Source organism: Tachypleus tridentatus, chromosome 13 (assembly GCF_004210375.1).
Source record: "Tachypleus tridentatus isolate NWPU-2018 chromosome 13, ASM421037v1, whole genome shotgun sequence".
In the NCBI taxonomy this organism is placed as follows: domain Eukaryota; kingdom Metazoa; phylum Arthropoda; class Merostomata; order Xiphosura; family Limulidae; genus Tachypleus; species Tachypleus tridentatus.
The window spans coordinates 212,768,652-212,791,884 of record NC_134837.1 but is presented as its reverse complement, the minus strand read 5'-3'; the positions used below and the strand labels follow the sequence as shown (position 1 = coordinate 212,791,884).

General features: G+C 34.1%; 1 protein-coding gene across 1 annotated transcript in view; it reads left to right on the top strand.

Annotated features, from left to right (window-relative positions):
• LOC143238782 (thyrotropin-releasing hormone receptor-like) overlaps positions 1-23,233 on the top strand; it is an 84,482-nt gene that overhangs the window by 23,238 nt on the left and 38,011 nt on the right. The window contains exon 2 of the mRNA XM_076479325.1: positions 5,083-5,138. The gene's annotated coding sequence lies outside the window, so the exon portion shown is untranslated. The remainder of the gene's footprint in view (positions 1-5,082; positions 5,139-23,233) is intronic.

Here is a 23,233-nt window from a genome sequence, read left to right as displayed (position 1 = left end):
ATTGATGGAGGACCAACAAAAAATGCAGTCGTGTAGATATTTAGAGATTAAGGAACTTTAATAATCAGATATTTTTCCGGGTATTTTGCTATAAATCTCTCACTTATTTCATGTTTGCAGTCAATAAATGACGGCTGCACAGTAATCTGACTAAACCAAGTTTGTTTTTTCTTTAATGGGATCCGAAAGGGACTTAAGGTATCAAAACTAAAACCTTTTTCAACTAACATATCGGTGGTTAATGTAGTTTGAAAACTTGTATAAACTGATACGTTTTTGGCTTTCGTTCGTTTTACTGAAAGCTCACATTTATGAACGTCCATTTGTAGTTTATAGATTTTTTTCTCCTCTAGGAAACCGAAAAAATACAACTGGATGTAACAATGAGTGTAGTCGTCAAAACAAAAGTAAGATGGGTAAACCTAAGCTGGTTAGGAGTTAGGTTTTGCCAGTACTTAAATTGATGTAAGATTGTAAATGATTGACATACTTAAAACCCACAATCAGGTTAGACGTAATCATCTCTACAATCTTTTTACTTTTAGAAAACACTTTAATACATTTTGTGACAATGTTTAATTTCGTAATAAATTATTTATTTAGCTACATAATTTGCTTTGAACTCCTATTGAAGATGCAACATTTTAGGTCTCGAGTACAGCACCTCCTAGTGGCACACTGGTCTGTCTGCGGATTTGCAACGCTAGAAACCAGGTTTTGATACCTGTGATGGACAGCGCACTAATAGCCCATCATGTAGCTTTGTGGTTAATTCCAAACAAACATAAAAACACACAAAAATAGCTCAGATACGGGTTACGTTACACAACATATCTCGATTGAACAATTTTAGTTTGTCGGGATACTGTGATTTAGAGGATAAAGCTCTTGCTTTGAAAGACAGCCAAAATTCATTATTTGTTTAAAGAAACTAATGTCGGTTGACGTTAGAACCTGTACGTATTATCACTCATATATCAGGTGTGAGCTTCCGATGTTGAAACTTGGGCTTGTGAAAGTGATGCTTACTCACGTGCTGTTGTATCCGTGCTCCAAATGATGAAAGAAATATTGTCTACGAAGATAGTCAACACTTTTGAAAACCTGAATCGAACAAATAAATTCTAGATTATTTACTATAAATAAAAGGATATTAACACTTATCCGTGAGATAATTTCTTTAATTTTTTTGACAAATTTTCTTTAAGGTTTCGGTCTTTACATTAATATCGGTTACTAATGCTGATAACGTGCCTTTAAACGATATATCCTAATAAAGGAAACATCGGCTACTAGTAGTGAGAACGTGCCTTTATAAACGATATATCCTAATAAAGGAAACATTGGCTACTAGTAGTGAGAACGTGCCTTTATAAACGATATATCCTAATAAAGGAAACATCGGCTACTAGTAGTGAGAACGTGCCTTTATAAACGATATATCCTATTTGAAAAGAACGTGCCTTTATAAACGATATATCTAATAAAGGAAACATCGGCTACTAGTAGTGAGAACGTGCCTTTAGTACTAGTGATGAAAATACACTTTTGTCAACTTTGTTCGGCAATATGATAAGTAAAAACCGTGTTATGATAGTATACGTATTTACAATACTCGCCAATTACAACCAGAACTTTGTGTGCGAAACAGATTGGGTGACATATTGTTAAAGATAAAATAGCTGTGACTTCCAATATAGCTTATAATACTGTCATGGATACAGTTAGAACTTCTGCTTAACATATCTGTACACACATATCTGTGTCCTTTTTTGCGAATCATTCGGAACTAGAACTTGTTACTTTTTCCCCACGTCCTTGATCGTCTAATTCAAAATGATAAAGTGTCAGGAACATGTGCTCATATCGATTCCCAAGAAAACAAAGTTCAGTAATCGACGTTTTTTTTTTTCTGAACAACAACGTAAAATTAATTAGAAGTTGTAACACCACTTATCTTTTTCAATAATTCTTGCGCGTGTTGCTAAAAGATGCAAGAGAAAGAAAGAACGATCACGAGGACAAGTTAAAACATCAATTTCACTGTTTGCTCATTCAAATTCTTTACGGTTTTCAGTAAATGAAAAAAACAATGGAAGTCATTTTTTTTCTTTGCGCTTAAAAATTTTAAATGAATGCTGAAACAGGGATCGTTTAGTATTCCAAACATTGCCTTTCGCTTTAAGTTCTCAATAAACACAAGAGTGATATTAATAAAATAAATAGCTCCTTAATTTTTTTTAAAAAAAGTCTTGTTATTATCACCAAACATTACCTTAAATTATTTGGTAAAAATGGAATATGTTAACTATTCAATCCGCTTCTGCTTTATAACAAATGAGACGATATGTAAATTGCACTGAGAATCGATGCGGTGCACGCTTTTATTTCAGTTAACTAACTTTGTTGACAGGTTGAGTACCACTGAAATGTTTTGTTGACGGGTTGAGTATTCCCGAAAGACTTCATTAGGCCAATTCATGACTGTATCGAAACAAGAATGTCTTCTTTCTTCAAGATAAGACATTGATCAAAATTTTCACTTTGAGAAAGCCTTGTTAAATACTTCATATGTAGATTACACGGAGACTCTGAAGTAAGTTTTTTTTTAAATAATTTTAACACGATAATTCTGTTATAATATTTTGTTGGCACAAGTTTTGAAAGTTTCTACATGTTCTTCGATTGGTATATTTTATTTATTCAATGTTAAGCGCTACTGAAAGATAAATAGTACACGCAGTTTCGATGTTTAAGTTAGAAATACAATACAGAACGATTTATTTCTTTTGGTGGGGGTGCGAATGCGATTTCTCTTTCTCTAAAAAATTGTATTCACTGAAACGCGTAACTTTACATGCAAGTAAATACAAACTGATCAGTCTGCTTCTTTCTTCTCTCTCTCTCTCTAGGTGTTTGGGTATATATATTTGTATACCCAGGCGGGTCAAGTACACTAGACCTCTTCCTCCTTCCTTTACATTGTTTGAGTGGACTTATTAATATATTTAAAGTAAATGGTATTTCTTTCTTCGCTTTTCCCTAGCGTTTGTTTTTGAATTTCGCGCAAGCCGTCCATAATTTAGCACTGTAAGACTATAGGGAAGGCAGCTAGTCGTCACCACTCACCTCCACCTTTTCGGCTACTCTCTTACCAACAAATAGTGGGACTGACCGTTACATTATAACGTTCCCGCAGCTGAAAGGGCGAGTATGTTTGGTGCGTCAGGGATTCGAACTTGCGACCATCAGATTACGAGTTGAGTGCCTCAACCACCTGGCCGCGCCCTTTTTCCACTTCAAGTGTCACACTATTTGGACTTATACTGATAGAAATTGGATTTCGATACCCGTGATGGGCAGAGCACAGATTGAACTTTGTAGAACTTTTTGTGCTTAATAACAAACAACAGTTGATTCTTTTTCTGCACATTTCTTTCCAAGCTAGTTTCGTAGGTTTCCCTTAAGGATCACAATAATTTTTTGCCTTTTTATTTTTACTTTTTTAAAGTAAATAGTACAAAGTTGTTCAAGAGCTGTCTATGTTGTCCATCTCTAATTTTGAAGTGACAAGCTAAAGCGAATGTAACTTGTCAGTACTGTCGATTCAGAGGCTATTCTTATGGGACCAAATAGTGGAATTTGACCGTCACTATTATAACACACCTGGGCGATAGAAATGTTTTCCTCTATAATTTGCTTTCAAACGCACGTACAGATTCAACAACTTGTAATGTGAGTAATTACGATTATCTGTTAATATTTTTAAAATTTATAAACGCAAGCGGTACATGTAACATATATTTGAGTTCTTGTTTACAAATGAACATTCTAAGTAAACGGGACACTGTATATTTCAAAACAGGATCTGCTTAAATGACGTCTCGCTATAAATACATCGTCTTTTTATATTTGTAGAAATATGAACTGAGTAAATATATTCAGTTGAAATAATTCGCCAGCGGAGTCGCTCGTGAAATTCCGCACGTTGCCGAATCGACTAAACATACACGCTTATGTTACGATCCAGTTTGGTTGGGTTTGTTTTGAATTTCACGCAAAGCTATACCAGGGCTATCTGCGCTAGCCGTCCATAATTTCGCAGTTTAAGAGTAGAGGGAAGGCAGCTAGTTATCACCACCCACCGCCAACTCTTAGGCTATTCTTTTACCAAAGAATAGTGGAGTTGACTGTCATGTTATAACGTCTCCACGGCTGAAAGGGCGAACATGTTTGCTGCGAAGGGGATTCGAACCCGCGACCCTCAGATTACGGGTCGACGACCCAGTTTGGAACAATTAAATGCACATGATAATAATAATAAAAAATATCACACACACACAGGTTTCAGAATGGGTTTTACGATTGAGTAAATTTAAATGACTAGAAGTGCATTTACGCTAAACTTGTTAATGACTGCACAAGACGACAACCCGAGGAACTCATCCATTGGCTGAGGAATTAGCGTCACTAGGCGCTAAGATTTATTTTTTTTATATAAAAGTTATTTGGCAGGGTGCCAAGACTTTTACGTTTTTCAGAGTTTTCTCGATCGCTGAGGACAAACGACATTCTAATCTGACTGTCATTACAATGAGTGTACGCGGACTCTTTTCAGTTATTTTGCAAATACAGTTCTAAAGAAAATACACGAAATTTTATTGTGAGGCTATATTTGAACATTTTATAGTTTACTCAATGGAATTCTATCTGTAAAACTCTTTTATCCTTTGCACGAGAGTGTGTAACGGAAGTACTATCATATAGAACGATCACGTATTTCCGGTTCTGGTTTCTATCATGGCAAATAACTTGGTTAGGCGTAAAAAGAATTCCTAGAACCAACTTTGGTTTTGAAATGTTTTTGTTTTATTTTATTACAACATAAAAATTGTGATATTTTCTTGTAGCAACCAGCTCATTTTTTTCTGTAGTAAAAACAATAGAATTGCTTTGTAAATTATATTTGTATTTGTGTATAGCCCGTCGAAAATGGCAGGGCAAGTACTACTACCCCATTCCATCCTGTAGTATACCCTGACCTCACATTTCGTAGTTAACTGAAATAAATTAATTTTGCAGAACCAAGCTTGACCAATAAAGAGCCAGAAAGGTGCAGTCGAGGCATCCAAGTATTGGTAAGTTCCTTTGTCAGCCAATCAAAATTAAGATAATTCATGCCGTATTCATAGAATAAGAATATGCAAAAATCAGTTAGATTAACAATTTTTAATATATAGAAAAGCTTTTTAGTAATAAAAGTATGATCTAATGTTGTTTGTTTATTTAGTGAAGGTATAAAATGAAATTTATAGATGACAAAACAGGAAAAAATATTTGTTGATTTCTTAATTTAGTGTCTTCTTGAGTAAGTAATTAGAGAAGTTTGTCTTTTTTAATTAAAAAATGGTGATTTAACGAAAAATAACAATTTAATTTTCAAATTGAATCAATATTTTTACTTTAATGATGAGTTTTGTGTACTTGGGTCTACGTTAGGTAATCACACAACTAGGTCATGACTTTACTTTAATGATGAGTTTTGTGTACTTGGGTCTACGTTAGGTAATCACACAACTAGGTCATGACTTTACTTTAATGATGAGTTTTGTGTACTTGGGTCTACGTTAGGTAATCACACAACTAGGTTATGACTTTACTTTAATGATGAGTTTTGTGTACTTGGGTCTACGTTAGGTAATCACACAACTAGGTTATGACTTTACTTTAATGATGAGTTTTGTGTACTTGGGTCTACGTTGGGTAATCACACAACTAGGTTATGACTTTACTTTAATGATGAGTTTTGTGTACTTGGGTCTACGTTGGGTAATCACACAACTAGGTTATGACTTTACTTTAATGATGAGTTTTGTGTACTTGGGTCTACGTTAGGTAATCACACAACTAGGTTATGACTTTACTTTAATGATGAGTTTTGTGTACTTGGGTCTACGTTGGGTAATCACACAACTAGGTTATGACTTTACTTTAATGATGAGTTTTGTGTACTTGGGTCTACGTTGGGTAATCACACAACTAGGTTATGACTTTACTTTAATGATGAGTTTTGTGTACTTGGGTCTACGTTGGGTAATCACACAACTAGGTTATGACTTTACTTTAATGATGAGTTTGTGTACTTGGGTCTACGTTAGGTAATCACACAACTAGGTTATGACTTTACTTTAATGATGAGTTTTGTGTACTTGGGTCTACGTTGGGTAATCACACAACTAGGTTATGACTTTACTTTAATGATGAGTTTTGTGTACTTGGGTCTACGTTAGGTAACACACAACTAGGTTATGACTTTACTTTAATGATGAGTTTTGTGTACTTGGGTTTACGTTAGGTAATCACACAACTAGGTTATGACTTTTCTTTAATGATGAGTTTTGTGTACTTGGGTCTACGTTAGGTAATCACACAACTAGGTTATGACTTTTCTTTAATGATGAGTTTTGTGTACTTGGGTCTACGTTAGGTAATCACACAACTAGGTTATGACTTTACTTTAATGATGAGTTTTGTGTACTTGGGTCTACGTTAGGTAATCACACAACTAGGTTATGACTTTACTTTAATGATGAGTTTTGTGTACTTGGGTCTACGTTGGGTAATCACACAACTAGGTTATGACTTTACTTTAATGATGAGTTTTGTGTACTTGGGTCTACGTTAGGTAATCACACAACTAGGTCATGACTTTACTTTAATGATGAGTTTTGTGTACTTGGGTCTACGTTGGGTAATCACACAACTAGGTTATGACTTTACTTTAATGATGAGTTTTGTGTACTTGGGTCTACGTTAGGTAATCACACAACTAGGTTATGACTTTACTTTAATGATGAGTTTTGTGTACTTGGGTCTACGTTGGGTAATCACACAACTAGGTTATGACTTTACTTTAATGATGAGTTTTGTGTACTTGGGTCTACGTTGGGTAATCACACAACTAGGTTATGACTTTACTTTAATGATGAGTTTTGTGTACTTGGGTCTACGTTGGGTAATCACACAACTAGGTTATGACTTTACTTTAATGATGAGTTTTGTGTACTTGGGTCTACGTTGGGTAATCACACAACTAGGTTATGACTTTACTTTAATGATGAGTTTTGTGTACTTGGGTCTACGTTAGGTAATCACACAACTAGGTTATGACTTTACTTTAATGATGAGTTTTGTGTACTTGGGTCTACGTTGGGTAATCACACAACTAGGTTATGACTTTACTTTAATGATGAGTTTTGTGTACTTGGGTCTACGTTGGGTAATCACACAACTAGGTTATGACTTTACTTTAATGATGAGTTTTGTGTACTTGGGTCTACGTTGGGTAATCACACAACTAGGTCATGACTTATTATATCAACACTCACAACACTTAATAACGTTTCATGTCATACACGCCTTCACAGACCCCTTGCACTAAAACTGTAATGGGCAGACAGTAATCGAATTACAGTATCTAAATAAATGCATTTTTTTCTTTTATGACTTGTCCTATTTCGATAAATCAAGTGTGACGTAACACACACTAGCTTTTAAAAAGGTTAGATTCTTTTACGATGGTTCAAGTAAAAACGTAACATTATTACAGAGTTTTTCTAAAGAATAAGTAGGATTCTTTGTGACAGCTTAAATATAATAAGAAATGAATAGATTATTCTATCTCTTGTTATATAGGTATAAAACGTAACTAAAAGTTTGAAAAAAATATTCAAACTTTTCGATATTTAAAAATTATATTTATCACAGAAAGGAAATGATAGCTGCTAGTAAAAAACAGGTTGGCTCGCAAAGGATATAGGAGAACACAGATAAATAACATCACAAACTTAAGAAAGTTAAATTGATAGGCATTATAGAAAATTATAGTAAACAAAAAAAGACAAACAGGAAATCAGTATACCCAAAACGATGTATAAGAAATTGGTTGAAGACATAAACATAACTAATGATTTTTTAAAAAGTACTTTAGCGATAAACAAAGTGTTAGAATAGGGATAGAACCTTTGAGGAATGATACAATTAGGCTCGTATGATGATAATGAAATGGCTAGATTATTAAATTCTGCTTTTTCTTTAATTTCTATTAATGAAGACTTAAACATTATTTCTCATCTTAAGCAATTGATGGATGAAAACAAAGTTGAAAAAGACAAATGCATAAATTCTTAGCTTGTTAAAATAAAATTGGGAAGTTTAAAGAATGGTAAGGGTACTGTGTCAGATAGTAATTCCCAGAGGGTTTCTGAAGGAGTCAAGTAATGGATATGTGAGCTAATTGACATATTTTTTTAAAATTCTTGAATAGTAGACAAGTACCAAAGACAGGAAATTAGCTAATGTTACTTCAAGGTAGGTAAAAGAAGCTGTTCCAATAATTATAGACCCATTTGTCTTGCATCATTTGTGGGGTACATTTTGGAAAGTCTGTTGAAAATACTTTAGAAAGACATTTAACGAAGTTTAGAATTTTATTGAATAGTTAACTTGGTTTAACCAAGGAAAAATCTTGTCTTATAAATCTTTTGACATTCCTTAAAAACGTTACTGAATATATAGATGAGGATAAGGGTGTATATTTGATATATCTTGATTTTCAGAAAGCACTTGAGAAAGTGCTACATAAAAGGTTTTTAAAGAAACTTACTTCTATAGGTATGGGAGATAAGCTAACTAACTGGACAGAAGAGTGGTCTGATGAAAAAAAATAGAGGGTTGCTATCAACGGAGATCAGTCCACCTGGATTAATTTACTAGTGGTGTACCTCAGGGCTCAGTCTTAGGACCACTGCTCTTTTTAGTTTACATAAATGAAGGAATAGTCAATAAGTTACTTATATTTGTAAATTATTTTAAGGTCTTGAGTGTTGCTGGCTGTGAAGAGGATACTGCTGCTTTACAAATGATTGTTCATTAAGTGAGTTGTATTTATCATGATTAAAACCCATCTGCCATTTATTTATTCAAGATAATGCATGTGGGTTATCATAATTTGATTTATAAGTATAATTTGGATGGCAATAACAATAATGGTGTTGAGAGAGAAAAGGATTTTGGTATAATTGTTGATCAGTCTCTTAAGCCATCCAAGCAATGCAATGTTCCTAGTGGCAAAGAGGACTTTACGTTGTATCTACAGAAATGTTGTATACAAGTCTAAAGCGGTTATAATTTTAATGTATAGGCTACTGTTTAGACCACAATTGGAGTATTGTTTTCAGTCGTGGGCTCCTTTCCTTGGGAAAGACATTGAATTGTTGGAAAGGGTTCAAAGGAGAGCTACAAAAATGGTACCTGGGATGGAAGGATTTTCATATAAGAAGAGATTAAGATCCTTGAAATTGTTTTCTCTTGAAAAATGAAGAGTTAGAGAGGTTCTGATTGAAGTGTCTAATAGGAACTAATAATGTTAATACATCAACATATTCATACTTAAGAGTGAGAATCGAAGAGCTATCGGACACAAATATTGATTTAGGTAGAAGCCGTTTTCATCTAAGACAACTTTATTTTTCAAATAGGTTTGCTGGCGTATGGAATGGGTAGCCTTCAGATGTTGTAGAGGCAGTAAATTTGAACGAGTTTAAGAGAAAGCTTGATAGATGTATGAATGGTAAAGGCTGCATTTAATAGTTTTAGTTTGACTTAGTAGATGAGACAGCCTAGATGAACCAACAGGCCCCTTGTTTTCCATAAACATTATGCTATTTAGTTTTACAGTTCTTCTAATTTGTAGGCTTAATTGTTGTGCCACGCATATGAATATATGTAAATTGAAATGATAGTTAGGTAGATAACACAATCTGTTCATGTAAGTAAAAGTTCTGAAAGTTATGGTATATCTTACGTGATTCCTGTTTTTATTTTATGGTAAATTGTAGAACGTATGGTATCAGCGTTGAAATACCAACAATTGGTTTAACTTTTTATTGGCCCAACAAGTCAATAAATTTTTTTATTAAATTTTAAACATTGTTTTCATATGTTGTTGTTATTTACTATGTGAAGTTCTGTATTCATTTTGGAACGCTTAATGTTTACAGTTTAATAATAACCTTTCGACAAAAGCCTGTTAAAATTAGTGAAAAAACAATAAAGAAACCGAAATTCGTTTCTGGTGTAGGTCATACAGTAATGAACATTCCCTCTGAAAAACAAAATCTGGAAGGCTTGTTGTTGTTCATTTTGTCCTGCTTTACTAAGACAGATTAGGTTCGGAGAACCAGGTGAGAAAAGAACCAAAACGTTACACCCAACTAACTCTGAAAGAGCGTATAAAAGAGATAGCGATGTCGTTGGTTGTTTATCACAACCTCCTGATATGTAACGAATATATTGACGCCCTGACCACCATCCATGTTCTGTTGAAAAAAACACACAAAACAAAACAAGAGAACTAGCGCTATTTTATTTTGTTCTAGCAAGCTGACATATTGTATACGACCAAAACAATGCATTAGTTTCCTTTAGAAGCGACTTCAATTTTATGTTGAATCTGTTTCAACATCTGTTTCATTCAAACTCAACTCAACTTCATTTGTACTTTCTACCACGTTTTCACCAGTGCGTTGTCTTCATTATTACAAACTGTTTTTATTTAAATTACTTGACGTCTATCGAAAAGATTTATGCTCACTGGTCACTATAACAAGATATTACAGAAACTCCTCTTGTCCAAGACAGGATGCATTACGGTCTATTTGTTTTGATCATTTGTTATTATTACCAGACTCGAGTGCATAATAGCTTGTAATTTGTTTGTCCTCTTGTTTCGAGAACGTAAGAATACGAGATCTCGATAGGTGTAAATAAATCGGAAATATGGCTGAACAACAACTTCAAAGTTCTGGAGGTAGACGGACTGGTTTTAATTATTTATTCTGTAAGGACATTAGACGAATATAATTTCGGTACTTTTAGATTCGCGAATTATTTGTTATTTGTGGCCGAATTCCCTTAGAGAACGGCGGAAAGATGGCACCACTAATGTTTTACTTTTACTCCGATAGGTGCAATTCAAGCATGTAAGAAAAAGAAACAATAAAATGGATTAACTCTTCATCACCATGGTGACATTGAACAAACAGACAAGATAAGTAGGTGCAATAGGATAACATATGACGGGAATAATGCCTCTTTGAACTTGTAAAGAAATTGTTGGTAGGTTTTACGAATGTGCAGCCACTTGGGGGTTTAGCGGTAAGTATAAAGGCTTATATAATTAGTTTCGATTCTCACCGTGAGCACAACACGGATAGTTCATTGTTTACCATTGTGATTAAAAATAGTGCAGAAGAGACCCCATAGCGAGATGGTTAGGGCGCTTGAATCGCAATCTGCGGGTCGCAAGCTCGAATCCCCATCGCTCTCAAACTTATTCGTTCTTTCAACTATGGGGCATTATAATGTAAGGTCATTAATCGTCGTTAAAAGAGTAGCCCAAAAGTTGGCGGTGGGTGGCGATGACTAGCTGCCTTCCATTTTGTCTTTCATTGCTGAATTAGTGAGATCGAGGTCGAAATTTAAAATAAACCGAAAAGTATGCTCCCTCTTATCAAATAGCATTATCGATTGCAGCTAAACAACTTGGAGTTAGACTCGCCTGTAAAGACCACTCTCCTTTGGTTTTGCTCATCCCAGTATTTAAAGCTAAATGTTCAGTTCAATTTTTATTATTTTAAGGAGATACACATGTGTTGGGGCCAATGTATTTTACTGTTATGGAGGTAACATTTACACCTTTATTCATCTAAGTTATTGGGAAGATCTCTACTGGATAGTGGTGTACCACTATTCTGAAGTTTATAGACACCATCTGGAGAGACGGGGCATTGTTGAATATAATCGGGAGAGGGGCTTTATTTGCCAGCACTTGACGATGCCTCTGAGATTCATCTAAGTTATGAAAGCACTAGTTTTTGTTCTTTATTAATGTCATACTTGCTTTTGAATTATTATGAATCCTGGTATAATATTAAATGCTACTCCCATTTAATCAGTGTTCATACTGTTGAATGTATCCTTGGTTTGTTCAGAAATTTTAATGCAAAGCTACACCTTCCTCCCCCCAAGTGACTCAACGGAAAGTTTGCAACCTTACGACGCTAAAAATCGGATTTCGATTGAAACACAGATAGACCGCTGTTTAGTGAACTAAACCATATCTAATCTTTAGCTGATAAACTACAGAGAAGCTAGTTGACACCACCCGCCAACAACTCTTAGAGAGTAAGATTTGATCTTTATGGTAATTACTAGGCTACGTCGGGCCACAAGTTAACGTGCTTGAAATTGACTCTTTGGCTCGTGTGTATGTGTATATTTTCTTATAGCAAAGCCACATCGGGCTAGCTGCTGAGTTCACCGAGGGGAATCGAATCCCTGATTTTAGCGTTGTAAATTCGTAGACTTACTGCTGTACCAGCGGGGACCTTTGGCTCGTATTTAAATATAAATGATTAATTAATGTTTTATGTAAATAAATGTTTGTTTTTATACTCTTCCTACAGTTTTGGGGCTCGCTGGACCGAATTTGGCATGCAGCCTTGGGTGGGGATGCTATTACGTATATGGGGTAGTCCCCCTACCCAGAGGTGGTTAAAACGCTTCTGAAGGGTTAACCAGGCATGATGATCTAGGAGTATGTTTTCAGGGTCACTGAATCCAAATCTGACGTCATATTTTGTGCTTCTTGTTTCCCTACAGGACTTTTAAAGCGCCTTGTTTGAAACTGTGTTCATACACCCTTTAGGATGTTAGAGGGTTCAGGAAACATAGACTGGTATACTAACTGGTTATGTAATTTCATGTACAAACCTCTCTTCTTCTTTGCTAGGGGTAGCCCTCAAAGGTAAGTGGAGTTAATGGAGAAGCTTAATAGGTACATTGGGAAATCTGTGAATCATGACAGGGCTTTTTACCCTGTAATAGAGTATTTTGTGCTAGTAGGGCTGAAAAAGACAATAAAATACTAATTCGTATGAGTCTGAGATACGACGCTTAGCGGGTAAATTATTATTTGCACAAATTTGGAGTAAAAGGTTGAACATAAGTTAAAAAATCTAGTTGCATGGCTGTGGAACATCTGGCCAAGGAAATGTAAAAATGTCTGCTTTCAATAAGCTAAAGTGTAAAAGAACGTAGTTAAATGATAGAGAAACAATGTTAGTAATTCTTTAGTAATATTTCCTACGGTTGGTCAACAGTGAGACTCCGAGATTACAATGCAAAATGTTGGGCTTCGTTTCTCCGTGGTGGACAGAATGCAGGTAGCACATTGTGTAGCTTTGCATTAAAAAATCAACAAGAACAACAACTTATAAATAATAAATAAACCACATATGTTTACAAACATGTTTCAGTTTTCACTTAGAATCAAGAATGATAAAACAGACACGAGATGCCCGATAGGTTGTTTAAAGAAAAAAATATATTTCTAACATCTTTTAAACTAAGTTGTTAATGTGTAAATACATATCGGGGACACTAGTGTAAAACCTGTCGCGAAAAAGCGGTTGCTGATTCGGCGCTTTCTTTAAGCACAAAGATAAACACTCCAAGAATACCTTTCCAAGTTATGAAGTGCCCAGCGATAAGACGCGATGGATAAACGCTTCTCTGTAATATTCCAAAACGAACCCTAAAGGAATCTTTACTGTCAGAGTCACAGTTCCAAAGACACTTGCATCGAAAGCCTTGGTGAGCTTCTTTATACTTTTAAAGATCAAACCACGTGTTAACAAGTACTGCTAGCTTTGATCTTTTGTTCAGTTCTTTAATAGGCGCAGATTACAATAAAAGGTTGGATACAATTCGACATATTCCAAACTGTTCTGTTATTATTAGAGAGCGTATATCAAACTGTTTGTGTTGTTGTTATCAAAGAGAGTTTGGTCAATAAGAAACTTAAAATTCATAGCATCATTTCGCAATTTGGATATGCATTTTTTATGCGTTTTCTTTAACTGACCTATCTGGTCAGTTGGAATCATCATGGCTTGGTTTAGTTTAGTTTAGTCTACAGCTACTTAACGTCAGGTTAAACCAAATCCACTCTATTTGTGGTCACTGCACTATGTAATTGCTTAATCGTAATAACGAACAGTAATTTTAAAAAAATCAAATCATAATTTTAGTGTAAATGATGTAATCACTACTTCTTGAAGTTATCTTTATGGAAACCTTGTACTCTTTTGAAAAGCTTAAGTACAGTGTCAAACAGGAATTATTAGCTAATAATAGATTATTATTACTCAATACTTTGTAAACTATATAATTGATGTTTTTAGGGAGCTCATCCTATTTTATGCATGAAGTCAAGAAATGGAAAAAAAAATCCAACGCACATAATAATAAATTTTATTACACACACACGTTCATTGAATACACTAACTTTAAGTCACGGGGAAGAATCGTCACGAAACAATTAATAAAAAAAACATTTTGTAAATGTTACATGATATAGTGATATCAGTGCCAAAAAAAAAGAATGCAAACAAGAATATAGGGATAGATCATTCTTATACGATATTGAATGCTGTACTGTAAAAATGCACACTTTAATGTTATTGAAATTGGAAGATTTGCAGTTTGTTTATCACAATATCTTGGTTATGTCAGGGTACACATCAATGTAGTGTAAGTACGAGTCTAGGATTTACGTACAAGAAAAATCAAGTGGATTTGAAATATGTCTTGATTTATAACAGACTATTAAAGACTCGTTATGAAGTCGGTCGATTTCAACGAACTCGTAACCATTTTACAATGTAACATTAAATTTTAATATTGAAAATCAGGTAGGAATGATATATGTATAGCTCTATCATTCCTATATTTTTGTTTGCACTATTTTTGGCAGTTCCTTTCCTACATCATTTTACATTTACAAAATATGTTGTATCACTTGTTTATAAATAATTAAATAATGTTTTCTCAGAATTAAGGGATGGGAAAATTACTGAGATGGGAATAAACATCTAACTGATTTAAAGCGTAACCCATTGACATAATGATAAAGTCAAAATATGATAAAGGTGAACATTAAAATTATAACTGCAAGATAATAACATTACTACGCATGCGAAAAATGGATTCTAAACGAGAAAACAAAATGTTTGTTACTGTGTAGATCTGATAGTTTAGTGTAAGTGAAATTTGGAATTTTGATAATTGTAACGGAAATTATTCTTCAACAAACAGAGTACTCTAAGATGGTATTGTCAATTTGAGTTTGTGAACTAAATTTAAACAGCTGTTTCTAACAGTGTTTTGAAACGAAATATTTTATGTAAATTAACAAACAATATTAAGGTTTTGGGTGTTTGCTGGATGTGAGGAGGGTGCTGTTGTTTATAAAAGGATTTGGATTATTTGGTCAGTTTGATAAATAAATGGCACACGGCTTTTAATTGATAGCAAATACAAAGTTATACATGTTGGATATAATAATTTGAGTCATAAGTGTAATTTTGACGGGAATAAACCTTAAAAGTGTTACAGAATAAAAGTATTTTGTTGTTACGGTTGATTAATTTCTTAAGTCATCCAAGCAGTGTGCCGTTACCAGTAGTAGAACATGTGGAATTTTAGATCCTATCTAACGAAATATTTGATAATTCCTAATTATAATTTCATTGTATAGGTCACTGGTGGGGTCACATTTGAGATACTGTATTCAGTCTTGGGGTCGTTTAATTTAAGAAGATTACATTGTTGGAAAGGGTTCAGAGGAGTTCTGCTGGGAAGTAACATAGAATGAAACGTATATTATACAAGGACAGGTTAAATATTCGAAATCTTAAAGAGCAAAGAGTTGATGAAATCCAATTGAGAAATTAAGATTATTAATTGAATTGATAGTGTCAATATTCGGTCTTTTGGCGTCCACTGGTCTCATCATTCTCGCTATTAGACTAGGTCGGTTTTATTTTTGTATTAGGGTGGTCGTCTTTAGATGTGGTAGATAGAGTAAATATAAGGAAGTTTAATGGAAGGCTTGATAAATGTTTGAAGGATAAGAGCTGATGCTGAATGTTTCACCTTTATTTTCAAGTTTACACTGGATCAGACAACCTGTATGGACCAACAGATGTTCTTACACTGGATCAGACAACCTGTATGGACCAACAGATGTTCGTTGTTTCTTACTTTGGCTATTATTTTTGTCTTGAGCACAAAATATTGTGGTATTTGCACAGCGTTAACTGCGGACGTCTGACTCGAATTTTAACGTTACAATTTGTTTTGAATTTCGCGCAAAGCTACTCGAGGGATATCTGCGCTAGCCGTCTCTGATTTAGCAGTGTAAGACTAGAGAGAAGGCAGCTAGTCATCACCACCCACCGCCAACTCTTAGGCTACTTTTTTACCAACAAATAGTGGGATTGACCGCAACCTTATAACGCCCCCACGGCTGAAAGGGCGAGCATATTTGGTCCGACGGGGATTCGAACCCGCGACCCTCGGATTACGAGTCGAACGCCTTAACCCACCTGGCCATGCCGGGCCTTTAACGTTACAAGCTGTCGAGTTTACCACTAAGCCACGAGGAGGGTACTGGAGGTGCACATAGACTTTTATATAAAGTTAATTTAAGTTTTAGTTAAAATTTCAATGTTGCGAAACATTAGGGTTAAAAGTCAATGCTAATTGGAGTTGCTATAATATAATAATAAGAAAATGAACTTAAGTAAAGTGCGATTCGTTTCGCGCAAGTTGCCTTTCCATGTCTGGAAGATGTGAGTTTACCACATAACACTGTATGTGAAACTCTGCTTATTTACTTAACGATATTTATAATTTGATCTTCCATCTTGGATGTGTAGTTAATTTAACGTTTAAAACAACGTTTTACATCGTGAAGACTAAATTTGTTTAATGTTAATTGCCAACAGTTCTGTTCTACAAGCTAGTCAACTTTGCGACAGCGACTCTAGAGTGACTACTATAAGTATTCATATAAAGTTGAACACTTCGAATTGTCTCTGCTAGTTATTAAAGTCTTTCACATGCAACACTCACGTGCTCCACTAACACGGTGTTAGTTATTCTGAGCAAATTTCGAATGGAAGCAAAGAACCACATATAAAGATATCAACCACAGTATGTATTGTATGTTCATTGCCAAAAAATATTTCTGATTATCGAGTTTGTTTCATAAATGGCTTATCTCTACAAATAGGCTTAAAAAAAAAGGAGATTTCCATGGAAACCAAGCTTGTGTATAGCTTATTTCTCTCAGAGCAACGTTCTGCATGAAGACTTAAAACTAAGCTAATTTGGAGAGTATACCTCGAAATTCTTACCTATTATTGTTAACTATGATAGGCTTTATGCAATGGATAAAGCCCACTTTAAGCCCAGACATAAGCCGAACGAAAACATTTTTTTCTCTTTATTGCGATCAAATATACAATTATCATAAGACAAAAGTACACACAAACCTGTGACAAACAGTTGTCTGAGAGTAATTCCTCTTTATGCGGCTAATCTGCATTCAGTACGGGCATTTGTTTTAATACTGTTACAATTAGATCAGCATGCCAAATGTGTAACAAACAACGTTTGTCACTGTGTAATGTTTTATTATATACTCATTTTTTCAGCGAAGGAACGATGAAGGCTTAACATCTTTCCAGTTACATCTAGCGATTTATTTTTCGTGACTTTAGGAAGACCAGTATAAAACATATTACAGTTGTAAATAAAACTATCGATAGAGGGCCGAGTAAGATTTAAATGAATAAAACGAAATGGAATGTCTTAGGTTTGAAGGAGCAGCACTAAGACCAATATGGACAACAACGTTTGTACAATTCAGAACTCCATTATGTAGCTTTGGTACTATCTTGTTTTAAATACAGATAAAAGAACAACAAGAAATATGACGAAGGACAAATATTGGTTCGTTTGTTTGTAGTTAGGCACAAAGCAACACAATGGGCTGGCTATCTGTGCTCTGCCCACCACGAGTATCGAAACCCAGATTCTAGCGTTGTAAATCTGCAGGCATATCACTGTGACACTAGGGGGCAGGACTGACGAATGAGCTGGATACAAATATAGAAAGAACTTTTTATTTATCATAACGGAAACATCTATAGTTAACGATGGGCTTACTCTATTTATTTCGGCAGTTTGAAACAAAACTATGTGAACCTAACATTTGTTTTTCACCCTGCTGAATCGTTTTTCCTATGTTATTTTTGACACTTACATTCTGTCAGTTTGTTTTATTATCCCCCCCTTACTTTCATCTTGTTCTTTCCACTTCCGTCACTTTCCAAGTTTTCTGTTAATTTCAATCGCTTATCTCTACATTGAACTGAATTGCGAATTGGTTACCATATTGACACTTGAAGTTAAGTGGTAACCGTATTGTTGGTCCCTTAATTGTCGAGTTCAACCGCATTAACGGCGAAGATATCCGAGTGAAGGTTAAATGCTTTGTAATAACTTCGGTCTTTCATATTCCATTTTTTGGTGATCTCTACTTTAACGGTATTTTTCTCGATAGTAATAATGAAAGAACACAATATCGAGTGCAACAATTAGTGAAAAAACACAATAAACGGAACAAACTCTCAGAAGTCTGATATCAGAGAAGCTGGTTTGTATCTATTCCTACGTCTTCTCCAGTCTCACGTTGTCTTCTATCAACATGAATTGAAGATAGAGGAGGTATGAATGTGTAGAAACCAGCTTCTCTGATATCAGACTTCTGACAGTTTACTGTGTTGTTATGTTTGTTCCAACACTTTCTTGCCATTCTGTTAAATATATTTCCAATTTACGTATGTAAAGAAAATGATTCTATAAATTGCAAAAAACAAAGGCTTTATAGAAGTGACGTGGTAAAAAACATAACTGATATTTTTTTGTCATGTTCATCTACTAGTATGTGCTCAGAATTCAAAGTTTGACTCGCTTATGTTACGTTAAAACCATTAGGCCTTAATTAAGATATATCTAATTATGTAATATGCTAGCATATTACGGAAATAAATAGATAAAAATAAAAGGTGAATTTGCTAGTGAAAGGCAACTCTTAGTTTACTGTTACAATTTCGTACAACACACATTGTTGACAATAGATACCGGCTACAACTTGAGAACTAACTCTACATCTTATCAACTTAACGTACGAGAAGGCATTAGCAAGATGGCCGCTTGATAACTTCCGGTGACTTCACGTGAAGGAGTAATTGTTTAATCCAGTTTCAGTATAGAGATCAGTGGTTTGAGCCAAACCGGTTAGAACGTTTTCTGTTTCCGCTGCAGTAACGTTCCTTGTTTCCTCTTGGTTTCAAGTCAATCACATTGGAAATATCACTGTTTCCGTTTCTGTTCGCTTAATACTAATTTGTTGGTTGAAGCGTAACGAATACAGAGTTCCATTTCTAGTTGTTCTGTTATTTTATCTGCGTTTACACTACGATATAAACCATTTAAGTCTCGATATGATATATCAACAAAACACAAGTTAAATACTTGTATAATAAGTCAAATAATCGGAATGTTTCCGAAATTCAGTTTCCTTTATCTGAAATGTATTGAAAGGTCTACTTTTGAATGCTCTGAGATTATCAGGTTTCTTGCATTAGGGGTTTACTTGTTTTACCCTACACGTTTACTCTGTAATATGTGTGTGTGTATATATAGATGTATTGTGTTTCCAATATTCGAAACCAATGTTGTTATTTTCACTATACTTTCCTAAAATTCTCTTGTTTTATCAAATTCACCTTTGCAGTGTTATTACAATCATTTGTATGAATTGTTTTATACTTTGACCTGAAAACAACCGTGAATTCACAATAAAGTAGCTCTTTAATATTACATACACGACACAAATTATGGTTTCCAACCTGAAGTATCTTTCATAAGCCATTTTAAACTAACAAATGTACAAATTCATGCACAATGAAAGCTTTTTTTTTCCTCCATCTTTGCATCCGGAAAGGTTTTGTAACCAAGAAATTTCAATATCTCGAAATACAGCTAATTTTTCTATGTAGGCTGCAGCTAGAAGCAAATTATATGTTCTCCTAAACCTTCTACCAGTTAGATGAATGCGTATTAGTTTAATATTTAAGTGACTACGTTAATTATCTAGTTGGTTAGTTCAATGTTTAACGGACTTTTTTATGGTGTGCAAAACTTTAAATCCTGAACCTCAAAACCGGCACATTTCACCAGGATATTTAAGTGGGGAGTACATTACAATATATTGTATTACTTTATTTAAAATAGTGTACCTATAAATGTTTTTATACAGATTAAACATTTTTTGTTTAAAACTGTTATTGTTATAGATGATGTAGAAATAATGTAATACAGAATATTAGTAACTAGTCAGTTTTTCTTGTGAAATATTGTAAGGAAAACACTTTTGTAACAGGAAATTTTCGTCCATCCGGCGCTGCCATAGGTCCGACATATGGCGGATAATAAAGCTTTTATTGTATACGCGCACATCGAGGCATTTTCTGTAGGCTTTCGTATTTGTAGCAACTATGGAACTTGTTACGGTGTCAGCGTTTTTTAGAAGCATGATATGATTAATTATATTTATCATAAGACATTATATTAAGCCTAATGTACTTTGTAACTCTACTTTCTTAATACAGTCCCTTAAAAATTTTCAAGAATTAGATGAATTTATAATAATAGTGTTACAACCCCACTAAATTCCTAATATCCGTTGCTGACAATGCGTTTCTCTCAATTCGGAGCGAATTGGGGTTTGTTTTGAATCTCGCGCAAAGTTACGTGAGGGCTATGTGTGCTAGCCATCTCTGACTTTCTAATAAAAGGTTAGAGAGAAGGCAACTACTCATCACCATCCACCGCCAGTTCTTGGGCTACTCTTTTAACAACGAATAATTGAGCTGAAAGCAGTGAGCAAGTTTGGTTGGACGGAGATTCGAACCCCCGACCTTCAGATTGGGAGTCACGCGCTTTATCCAACCATCTAGCCATACTGAGCGCTATTGACTGGGGTACAAACTAACATGTAGTGTTAACAAAATAATGTTGGTCTAACGCAATGTATTATGCAAATTTAGTTACGTTTCAAACCTGCGAATCTAAAACACATGAAAGCGAAAAAAAAAACGGAATTTGTTTAAAATATAGATATGAAATGAAATTTGTTCTAGAAGTATTTATTCTCGGAAGTTCATGACTTTTATAAGTGAACAACGGAAGACAGAACTTCTCTGTTTATAAAATATTGCTTGTATACGGATGTAAAAGGCCATTTTTAGAACTAAACGAACAGGAAAGACAGCTATCCAGTTTGGGATGATTACCTTTTGTAACATGTTACAAACTTCAAGTCTATAAAACTATGTATTTTTTTGTCTTTTTTTGACACAAAACGTGCGGGTTTCTCTCTCTCAAGTATATATATCTGTGTATGTGTGGTAAGATTTGCCAACAATCAAGTAGGCTTCAAGATTACTATGTCAGAACATGCGCAGCTGATTGTGTTTGGATTTGAAACTAAGTGCCGTTGAAAAGATCAGTTTTATATGCTCGTAACTTTCTGAATTAGTTGTCAGTATTTTTTGAGTTAATTTAAGGTAATTCGAAACTTTTAAGAGTTAGTAGCATCTAATATGTCTGGTACTTCAGAATTCGGGAGGAGAATATAATTTATCTAAATTTTTCTTTTGCACATCAACGAGTCTCTAGAAGTGCAGCTCCTTTCTTGGACCTCAGTTTTGAAATGTAAACCAATTTAATCATTATTTTAATATAAGGAAAAAAAAAGAAAAATATTGTAGCACTTAGCTTAAAAGATTCGGTAGGATAACATCTAATTTGGTTTCATCGGAATTTTCCTTTAAGAGAAATAAATTATTTAGAACGAGCAATAAAACACAATGCTGATCGGAAGGTAGGCAGTTTCTTGCTAACAAAAAATCAATACATAAGTTCAGATTAGATGATATTAAACAGTTAGAGAAACAAAAAGCTGGTCTATTGGTAAAACAGTCTTATTTCTGCTATTGTTTATGTTGCAACAAAAGGTGTTACTTCAGGATCAATGGGCAGGAAAGAATGTTTGTGTTCGAAAAATGAAACACATTTCACTCACTATTAGATCATCGAAATTTCTTAGTGTTCATTGTTTTGTTTGGAAATAAATATTCCGAGAAATTCACTTAGTATCTGCAACGAACCGACTTTGCCATGTGAAATTGGTTGTTAAATTAAGGTTTTGAGAGAAGTGGATCTCCCTTTTGTAATCCACTTTGAAATTTCAATCCGAAGATCAAAAACGCAACCGAATTAAATCCTATATATCCAGAATTCTATTCTGACCCTCATTTTACGTCGCTGATTACGCTCAATTTAAATATTACATGAAAACATATCTTAAAAAAAACGAGCCTCTGCACATTTTAAAAATACTTGGCAATATGATTATCACCAGAGGGCGCTTGAAGCAGAAAATGAGTTTCCTCGTTATTTCATCTATGTGTGTGTGCGTACTCAAAGAAATGCCAGTTGTAGACATTTACTGTTGGTTTATAAACATTCAATGCACGCTTTAAAACATTTGTAAGATAATTGTCGCTAGAGTGCATTTGAATTTTAAAATCCGTTTTCTTATTACTCCATTTGTACATGTTTAAAGAAATGTCATTTGTAGTTAGTTCGTATGTGTTTGGCTTACAAAGCTATAAGTAACTTCTTCAGTTTTAAGAATAATCTAACTGAAATGTTGTAAATTATTATATTTTAAGAAAATATTGTTTTTGAAAACTTACAGATTGATTGGTGAGTGTGAGTTGGGATGAAGTTTTAGTAAAAGCGTTGTTTAATATATTTTCATACATACATGTGATAAGTAACAGACAATCTACAAATTGCATCACAACTGAAATATAGTTTTATCCATCTACAGGATATATATAAACGTTTTTCTATAATTTGATATTAATAAATTCAAACTCTTATTGTTATCCTTGTCGGTTTGATTTCAGACTTAGTTGTTGGAAATATGGATAATTTTAGATATTTTTTTCTAATCTTAGCGACCCCTAGAAAATCGAGTACAGAAGCAAATAATGCTTGAAAATATTCAAAATGAAAACAAAACAACTTCTTTATTTTTGTATTCCTTCACGGCTTATTATTATTAATTTCATAAAGGTAAGTTAAGATAAACTGAGGGCCATCATGTTTAATCAATGTCAATCAA